The following is a 9,768-nucleotide window of genomic DNA, read 5'->3' on the forward strand; positions in this document are numbered from 1 at the left end:
CACTGCAAATCGTTCCTCTTCAGATCGAAGCTCCAGCATTCAATCAACAAGCTTTCTTCATTCAATTGACCAGATCGGAGCTCCGACGTTCTTTGTTCTTCCTCTGTTCTCTGCTTCAGTTCTTCCTCTATTCTCTGTTCTTCATCAAATCGTCGATGCTACACATCATTCCTCTTCAGATCGGAGCTCCAGCATTCAATCGACTGGCGTTCTTCGTTCAATCGACCAGATCAGGGCTCCAACATCTGCATTCTTCCTCTGTTCTCCTCTTCAGTTCTTCCTCTCTTCTTTGCTTCCTCTATTCTATGTTCTTCATCGTTCGTCTTCGTCTTCAGGTACCAAAATCGAGTCTTAGAGACTCGAGATCTATCTGGCAAATACTTCCTAAATCAGCCAGCGGAATTCGAGTGTTTGAAACTCGATATTTAGATTGAAATCGACCCTTTAAAGCTCGAGATGCTAGTTTCTAATATTCTTTCTACCGCATGTCAACTTATTATTTTCTTTCCCTCACCAATGTTTTTCTGCAAATATCCTCGGGGAATAATAGAACCAATAAAATGAGGTCATGTGGGCCAATGAGATTAGAGATAATCTCCTATAAATACATGATTGTAATCCAATATGAGATATCAATTGAAGAACAAACCAACTTCTTAGTGCATTAATGCATCTCTCTCTTTCTTTTAATCTCTCTATTTCTCTATGGAATGTGACTACCTCGAATTAAGTCAATTTCCCTACAATTCCTATCAATCCCCCTACAATTCATACTCATCCTCATTAGGAACCTCTAGGTTCCTAACAAGGAGAGGAGAGGAGGAGATGAAATGGGTTTAGACGTTGGAGCTATTTAGTTCTTCAGGCCTGATTGTGTTTGAGGATTTTGAGTTTAATTGAGTTATAATTATGTGTGTTGGAGTGTTTGGGTTTTCAATAGAAATATGATGTGGTATTTATTCATTGGTGGCATAAAGAAGGCTCTTTATGCCAGCTCCTGACCGAAGGTTCTCTCGACTGAAAAACCCTATTGCTCAATTGCTCTCTTCTCTCTCCATCCAGTCGCTATCTCCAAAACTTCTACCTTTGCCGGTCTTTTTGTTTACCAAAGGGTGGTTTTATTACTGTTCTTTGAGGCAGGCTTGCTTTCGCTCTCTCTATCGGCGTCGCAACATTCATTTATATATATTTGTGATAAAAAGCCACTCTTATTTGACTCTCTTTCAATAAAAAAAATTTCTCCTTTTCTCAACCTTCGACCCCCAATATTTATCCAGTCTCCATCGTTTCCACCAACCCTCCCCTGTTACTGCCTTCAGTCATCAATTTGCTACCCTCACCGAATCTGCTTCTCCCCTCTCTTTCTTTTCTCTAATTTACAAACAAAACCCGATAACCTCTTTGTCCCTGATAAGCCAAACCAAACCATTCGAGTGCTTTTTGATAAATTACTATCAAACGCAGACCCACAAATGTCTCTCGCCAATTCTCACTTCCTTCCTCTCCTAATATTGCGACTTTGTCCTCTACGACAACAAGTATACTCCTCCATTCCCGACTATGCTCTGGTAACAAGGTCAGGTCAGGTGCTCCAAGATTGGGTTTTTTTTTTTCTTAAATTTTTTAATAATCATGAAGTGGGCTGAGTTATGATTTTGATAAGCTACCTTATAGTTTTTACTTGGCTAATTCACTTTTGATTAGAATATGGGATGAGCTAAGCTAATGTTGTTTCTAGAAAAATTTTGGAGTTGGGTATTGTAAAAGAGTTTGGAGAACTTAGTCTATCAAAGGATTTAGTTGCTGGCTTTTGATTTGAATGTATTTGTGGGTAGTTCTTTGATAAGATTATATGCAGCACTGGTTGCAACAATAATGCATGATGTGTATTTGATAAAATGCCTCGAGAAGATTATATTATATGAAAATATTTTGCTAAATGGTTTACTTATTGTAGTAATTGTCTAGAACTTTTTTTGAAATCAAATTAGCATGTGCATGAATTGCTTACTTATTGGGTTAATAATAGATTGTTAGTGTTTAATTGGAACAAAAGCTAAGATTGAAATTGATCCAATCAAACTTATCCAACATAATCCAACATAGGCATTTTTGCATGGCAACTGCTAGGTCCTAAGAATGGCCTTAAGTTCAAGTTTTGTACAAGTTTCCTCGAGGTCCACTTAAGTTTGTAGCCTAAGATATATGATTATTTATAATTGTATAATTGTGACACGTAAGGATTGATCTGAAAGTATGTACGTAATCAGCTATATGTGCTGATTCAATAATTACAGAGTATGGCTTGCATGATTGAATTTATGGCCTATGGGACCAGGGTTAGTGTTAGATTTGGCCCTTATTCCCAATGTTAACCATGCAATTCATTTTGTTATGAGTTTTCCTTGATAAGTTGTTGATAGCATGGTCCTTAGAAATCAACTATTTTTAAATTTGTGATTGCCCCTTCCTACTGCTTGCAGTTTAGTTGTACGGCCATGTTGTAGTTTTTGAAAGTTTTTGAGCACCATGCTTAGAAGCAAAAAAGGGAAAAAAAAATTAATGTTATGCAGAAGGTAGAAGTGTTTAAGTGTATTAAACTGCCTTGAGTACTGTTTCTTTTTTGGGAATTTTGGTTGACAAGGCCAATGATAGGAGGGTTTAAACCTTGGTTTTCCTCCTTATGTGTTTATTTTCTTGCTTAAACAAGTATTAGAAGTCTAATGAAATTTTTGATTGGTCAGTATGGTTTTTTACACAAGTTTTGTAATCATGTTGACTCGCCCAATATTTTGTTCGTAATGGCTTATGAAAGCTAGGTTGCACCGACACGCCATTTTTGGCGTCGGTACGACTCGCCGGACTCCGGTGTCCAAGCAGTGTCTTTTTTTTTTTTTTTTCTTTTCTTTCTTCGCATCTCCAACGCAGCTCCGACACATCCGACACGCCAGCAATGAAAAAAAAGAAAAGAAGAAAATCATAGATTTTGAAACCCACATCTCAAATTCTCAACCCACCCTCCCTCTAACCTTTGCCCGCTGCTGCTGGCCTCTGTCCCTTGCTGGAGCTAGATTGGGCTGATCGGCGAGCTCCATAGACGTCGACGCCGCCCTTGTTCCTTCCGATCTCTCTCTCTCTCTCTCTCTCTCTCGGTGTGGACAACAAGTCCAACCACTTCTATTTTCTCTCTCTGTTTTTTTTTTCTTTCTTTCTTTCAGATATTTGGGTGAATCTGAATGGGTTACTATTTACTAACGCGTTTTGTGTGTGTGGGTGTGTGTGTTTTTTTTTTTTTAATCCCACATATAAGTCACTGTGTTATACTTATTATTATGATTTTTTTTAATTGTTTTTGTTTCTTCACTCAGCCTTTTATTTTTCCTTATAAATTATAATGTTTATTATGAATTTTGTGATTTTTTTTTGTGTAGTCCTTACATAATTTAAATTCTAGACATAAACATCTTTTTTGTCTAAAAATATTTAAAAATATGCATAAATATAAAATTTAATTAATTATTTAATTGTAGTGTCCACGCCATGTCGTATCCTTATTTTTCAAAAATTGCCGAATCCTCGTGTCCGTGTCTGTGTCCATGCATCATAGTATGAAAGTGATCAAGTCTGCTAATCATAGCGCTATCTAGCTCATTTTTTTTGAACTGGTGCATCCATGTCTTCTTAGGTCCCTAAAAATCAGGCTGACTTCTCACAAAAAGCTTTCCTCTTTGCTTATCGGACTGTAGTTCACCATTAGGCCTGCTTCCTCCCATTGTATAGCGTCCTGCTACCATCTTTTCAAAGTCACTGCCTTACAGTTTGACGTCAAGAACATGTTTACCGTGATTAGACTGGTCTTTCTCCAAAAGCTTTACCAGTAATGTTTCCAATTTTGTTTTGTTTTTTTTTTTTTACTTCCAGTTAAATATGATTTAGGCTTTTGGCATTTCAATTGGCTTGATTTTGATTTAGGTTCACGTTTGGGGGTGCTTATATTTTGAATAATTAGTAGAGATTAATGAGGTAGAGTGGTTTTTGATAATTCAATTATTCGGCGCATTGCCTTCTATTTGGAAAAAAAATAATGGCAATTGCAAGGCCAGAACAACACGACAGGTTCAACACATTGGATATTTGTAAATCTTTTTAACTTTTATTCAATTTAGTTTTAGTTTCAATTTTAATTTATTAACTGTTGTCAATTGACTTTTACTTTGAGTATTATTGATTTCTAAAGTCAATTTGGATTTAACGAGTGTGATATGCACCCAAAAAATTTGTAAATTAGATTGTGTTTTTTTGTTAATATAATTCATAGTCGATAAAACACTTCCTCCCCGCTCTTTCTTTTGTCTAATTTAGATTTGTCTCTCTTCACTGCAAAAGCACTTCTCACGGTCCCAAAAATTCAAACTTTTGGGTATTGGATTTGGGTTGTGAGTTTTGTATTATAGTTGTTTTTACAAGTTGGTTAAATTGTGGGTTAGTTTGGAAAGCCAGCATTTGATCCATTATAATTTACAAAGTGGACAATTTGCCATTCAAGAAGCTTTGCTACTAGAGCCTATATTGGCATGCTAGAGATCGGTATGTGACATGTGATTACCTTTATCCTATGATGCATAGACACGGACATAGACACGGGATTTGGCAATTTTTGAAAAATAAGGATACGACACGGCGTGGATACGACAATTAAATAATTAATTAAATTTTATATTTATGCATATTTTTTAATATTTTTAGACAAAATATGTTTATGTCTAGAATTTAAATTATGTAAGGACTACACAAAAAAAAAAAAAAATCACTAAATTCATTATAAACATTATAATTTATAAGGAAAAATTAATGGTTGAGTGAAGAAACAAAATTTTTTTAAAAAAAATCATAATAATAAGTATAACATATTGACTTATACGTGGGATTAAAGAAAAACACACACACAAAACGCGTTATAAGTTATAACACAAAACGCGTTAGTAAATAGTAACCCATTCAGATTCACCCAAATATCTGAAAGATAAAAAAAAAACAAAGAGAGAGAGAAGAGAAGTGGTCAAACCTGTTATCCACACCGAGAGAGAGAGAGATCGGAAGGGACAAGGGTGGCGTCAATGTCTATGGAGCTCACCAATCGGCCCGATCTAGCTCTGGCGAGGGACAGAGGCCAGCGGCAACGGGCATAGGTTAGAGGGAGAGTGGGTTGAGAATTTGAGGTGTGGGTTTCAAAATCTGTGATTTTCTTCTTCTTCTTTTTTTCATTACTGGCGTGTCAGATGTGTCGGAGCCGCGTCGGAGATGCAAAAAAAAAAAAAAAAAAAGACACTGCTTGGATACCGGAGTCCGATGAGTCGTATCGGTTCGGGTGTCTGACACAACGTCAAAAATGGCGTGTCGGTGCAACCTAGCCTTTATCTACTTTTCTATTGTTAGCCCACCAAAAACGTAAATATACTTTCAAACCATTAATATTGAGCCATCACTTGCTTTTATATTTTGTTCAGAAAGATTAAAATGCAGAATAGTTATAAATATACTACAAGTTGAACATTTATATGTCTGCAAATCACATTTACAAATATGCAGAGTTAGTAGTGTGTGTGGATGTGTGCAATTGAACCGTCTATCCTAATTGATTCCCTTGCTCTTGCAGAAATATCTTCTGAGGGTGGGCAACACCTTTACTTGCAATGTTGAGGCTGAGTTGCATGAAATAGAGATTGACTCTATTGATGTAACTAGAAAAGCAGAAGGATGCAGAAGAATGCACTATTATAATGGTAAGTTTTCTCTAATGGTCAAATTTGCACGAATTGCATGAAATAGCAATCTTCCTATGCCTTAGATATACCTTGCAACCATAGTCAGATCTGTTTGAACCTGAATCTTCATCGCCTTCTCCCTTTAAGTTTTATTGTTTCTAAATATGCCTTAGTAAAAGGAAAACGTCACAAAATACAATGAGATTATGGTTTTGGTAAGAAGAAACAATAGTCATGTGGATTTTGTTAGGTTTTACGAACTACATACATTATAGTAATAGTCATAAAATAAAAAAATAAAAAAGTTCTAATAGTTAGAGTTAAAATTATGAGACAATGGTTTATGTTTTTAGGTTTTTTCTTATTTTTTGGTCTAAATTTTGTGATTTTTTATTTGGCTTCATGTGCCTTTTTTGTTTTGTTAATTAAAGCTGTGATTTTTGGTTAATTAAAATTGTTATTATGTGGGCTAATTCTTAAAAAATTGATTTTTTTACACTATTGCAAATCAACCATTTAGTAGGTTTGCTCTATCATTCTTATTTCTGAAGTCTACTCAATATATTCTAATCAATACCTACAAATAAATTAATTAAGAACGCATTGGATGCTATGAAAGCAAACTTAGTTGTTGATATGACCCTTAGTTGAGAAAGAAAAGAAAATTACGATGGGTTGATTAAAATTTGGTGTGTTTGATGCTCACTAATTGTTTATTATGTTTAAGATAATTTTTTAGTTGACTCTTACTCAGATAACAGCTCATATTGAGGGAACAATGTTGCTGGTAGTTTGCAAAATTTTCAAGGAATCAATTAAGAAAAATATAGAGGAAAAGAGACAAACATGGTTGCCATTGTTCTCAATCTCTGACCTGGCCTCGACATCTCTCTAGGTTATTCTCAATTAATTTAGGTCTCTACATTAATAATGTAATTAATTTTAGGTTTAGGTTTTGTAAATTTCTTCCTCCCTATGTACTTTTTATCTCTTTTTACTATTCCAAAAGCTGTGGCTGCTAGATTGGAAAGTATCCAGAGGAATTTTCTATTGGGGTCTTCGGAGGGGAGTTTCAAGTATCCTTTGGTGGCTTGGGAAAAGGTGTGTTTACCTATTGAGATGGGTGGATTGGGGATAAGAAGTGTGGTGTCTTTCAATCAAGCTCTATTAGAGATATGGCTGTGGAGATATGGTCATGAAGTTACCGATCTTTGGCAGAGAGTTATCTCTACTAAATATGGCGAGGATCAAGGTGGGTTGAGTACTAAAGTCTGCAGGAGGACTCATGGGTGTGGCTTTTGGAGAAGTATTAATGAAGGGTGGGAGAGCTTTTCTAAGCATCTATCTTTTGTAGTGGGCGAAGGCACTCGTATCCGTTTTTGGCAAGATAGGTGGATTGGTGATAATACTTTAAAAAATCTCTATCCTGAGCTCTATGTATGTTCAGTGATCAAGGATGCTTACATCTTTGAGGTCTTGTGGATTCCAGAAGAGGGTACTGTTAGAGTGTGGAATTTAAGGTTTTATAGAGCTTTTGAAGATTGGGAGTTAGCTGCTTCTTATTCTTTGCTTCAAGTTATCCAAACTCGTATTCCTCGGGATGAGAGGAGAGATTGCTAGCGGCTAAAAGGTGATGGTAAGTTTGACACCCGGTCTTACTATAATGCGATTCGGGGTGATTCAAATTCTTTGTTTCCCTGGAACGGGATTTGGAAACCAAAGATTCCTAAGCGCGTGAGATCCTCACTTTAGATAATCTAATGCTTAAGGGTCGCCCCTTGGCTAATTGGTGTTGTATGTTTCGCTGCGATGGGGAGTTGGTAGACCACCTTCTTCTTCATTGTCCTGTTACTCATTCGCTATGGTCTTTTATGCTTCAAGTTTTTGGTTTTCATTGGGTTATGCCAGGTTTGGTGGCAGGTTTGTTATCTTGTTGGCATTAGTGGCTTGGAAAGCATAAGTCAGACATTTGGAATTTGGTTCAGGGTGCTTGTTATGGACTGTGTGGTTGGAATGAAATCGCCGATCTTTTGAGGACAAGGAGAAGACGTTGGATGAGTTAAAAATGTTAAGTCATCGCAGTCTTTTGGAGTGGTTGCGTTGTTGGGGTTTTACTGATTGTTTTTCTATCTCTGAGTTTATGTCTTCCCTTAGCTTTGTTTCTTGATTTCCCTCTTAGTCTTGTGCTGTGTGCTTTTTTTTTTCCTTTTTTTTTCATTATCGTGAACATCTTGTACTTTTCTCTTTTTGTTTTATCATTAATATATTTTTTCTGTTTACCTATAAAAAAAAAAAGTCTTTGTTCTCTTTCTTCTTTTCCTCAAACCTATTGTAGTCTGCCTCCTCTGTAACTTCTCTTCCTACAAACAAAATCCCAACAAAATTAGCGGTATTTTGCACCTAAGTTGTCCACCTATTTCAGACCTATGCACCACTCCTTTCAATTCTGATTACAAAGTCTCTCTCTCTCTCTCTCTCTCTCTCTCTCTCTCTCTCTCTCTCTCTCTCTCTCTCTCTCTCTACGTGTATGCAAAGTTTGTCTTTTACAAGTTTTCAATGGGTAATATTTTGGTTTTGATTGGGATTGCTTAGGTTTTTTAAATTAGAGTGTGTTTTGAGAAGGATGTGCAAAGCAAGAGGCAGCCAAGAAGATATATGCTAGGTACAAGAAACTTTCCCTTCTAATTTTAATTGAGTTTTTGTTTTTGTGAATTATGGTGGGGTAATGGTTTAGCTAAAATTTTACCCAATTTTCCTTGGAAGCAGGAATTTGGAGGAATATTTTTAGGGTGATTCAAGTGTGGTTATTAATGCTCTGCAGATTGGTTCAGAAAGTTCATCAACAACACCACCAGTTGTTGAAGAAGCTAAGGCCATATTTGCCCACTTGTGAGAATGGGAAATTCTACATACGAGGAAGGATGCAAATGAAGCTTACTATCCTGAATGCCTAATGTATTAGGCAAGCAATACAAAATGTTTTAATGTTGTTGTGGTTTTGCTCTGTTATTATTCTGTTTCATCATTGATAGCTATAAAGATTCTTTCTTTCTTTTTTATTTTTTTTGGTGGCATATTGAGTTCCTGTTGGGTTTTCATTGTTGGTGGGAAAGTAACTTTTTCCTCTTTATTTTATGAGAAGAGTTTTTGAGAAATTCACAGTTTGCAGATCACTGACTTTTTGACATCTATGTCTCTCATTGTTCCCTTTTATTTGATATTTGTGGCTTAGTTGATCCTTTTTAATGTTTGGCTTATAAAAAACTTCTTTAAATATGTAACACCACTAATGATAGTTGGTAAAAGGACTAATACAATTGAGTTTTAAAACTTGAGGGAACAATTATGCTCGCTTCAAACTTAAGAGACCAATTGCGCACATAGGGCAAACTTCAGGGACCACTTATCAAAAAAAAAAAACTTCTTTAAAGATAACGTTCTTAATCTCTCTCAAAGATTCAAATAAATATGTAGCCAAATATTTTCAAAACTCCAGTGTGAATGTTCAGTTATTTATTTGTAGTTTTGGTTGTATTTTGATTAGAGCAATGGTTATTAGTTCATCTCATACGCACAATCGTGCAGTAATATTTTCCATTTTTATTATATAGTGTTTTTTTACAATTTAAATTTAAAACCAACCTTTCATGATTTGCATTTATTCATATGCTACACATAACCTGTCCCCTCTCTCATCCATCGTTCTTCCCACTGTCAATCTCTCATACGTAGACCCAACACAGTAATACCCTGCAAGGGCATGACCACGTCTGCCATCTCCAACTTGACCTCAGTATCAGACCATTCTCTATTGGTAATTTTTAATTAATCTATGACTAATTTCTTTTCCTATTGTCTATAATTAGGTTTGCTGTTAATTTTGGGATTTTGATTCCTAACCCATTTTCCTCTCTATTCTTTTTTTGGTTGAAGTCAAGGAAGCACCCTAGAAGTTCAAATACTACCACTTGAGTTGTTATTAGGGTATGGGTTTTGTAAAGCG

The sequence above is a fragment of the Castanea sativa genome, chromosome 5, assembly GCF_040712315.1.
Source record: "Castanea sativa cultivar Marrone di Chiusa Pesio chromosome 5, ASM4071231v1".
NCBI lineage: Eukaryota > Viridiplantae > Streptophyta > Magnoliopsida > Fagales > Fagaceae > Castanea > Castanea sativa.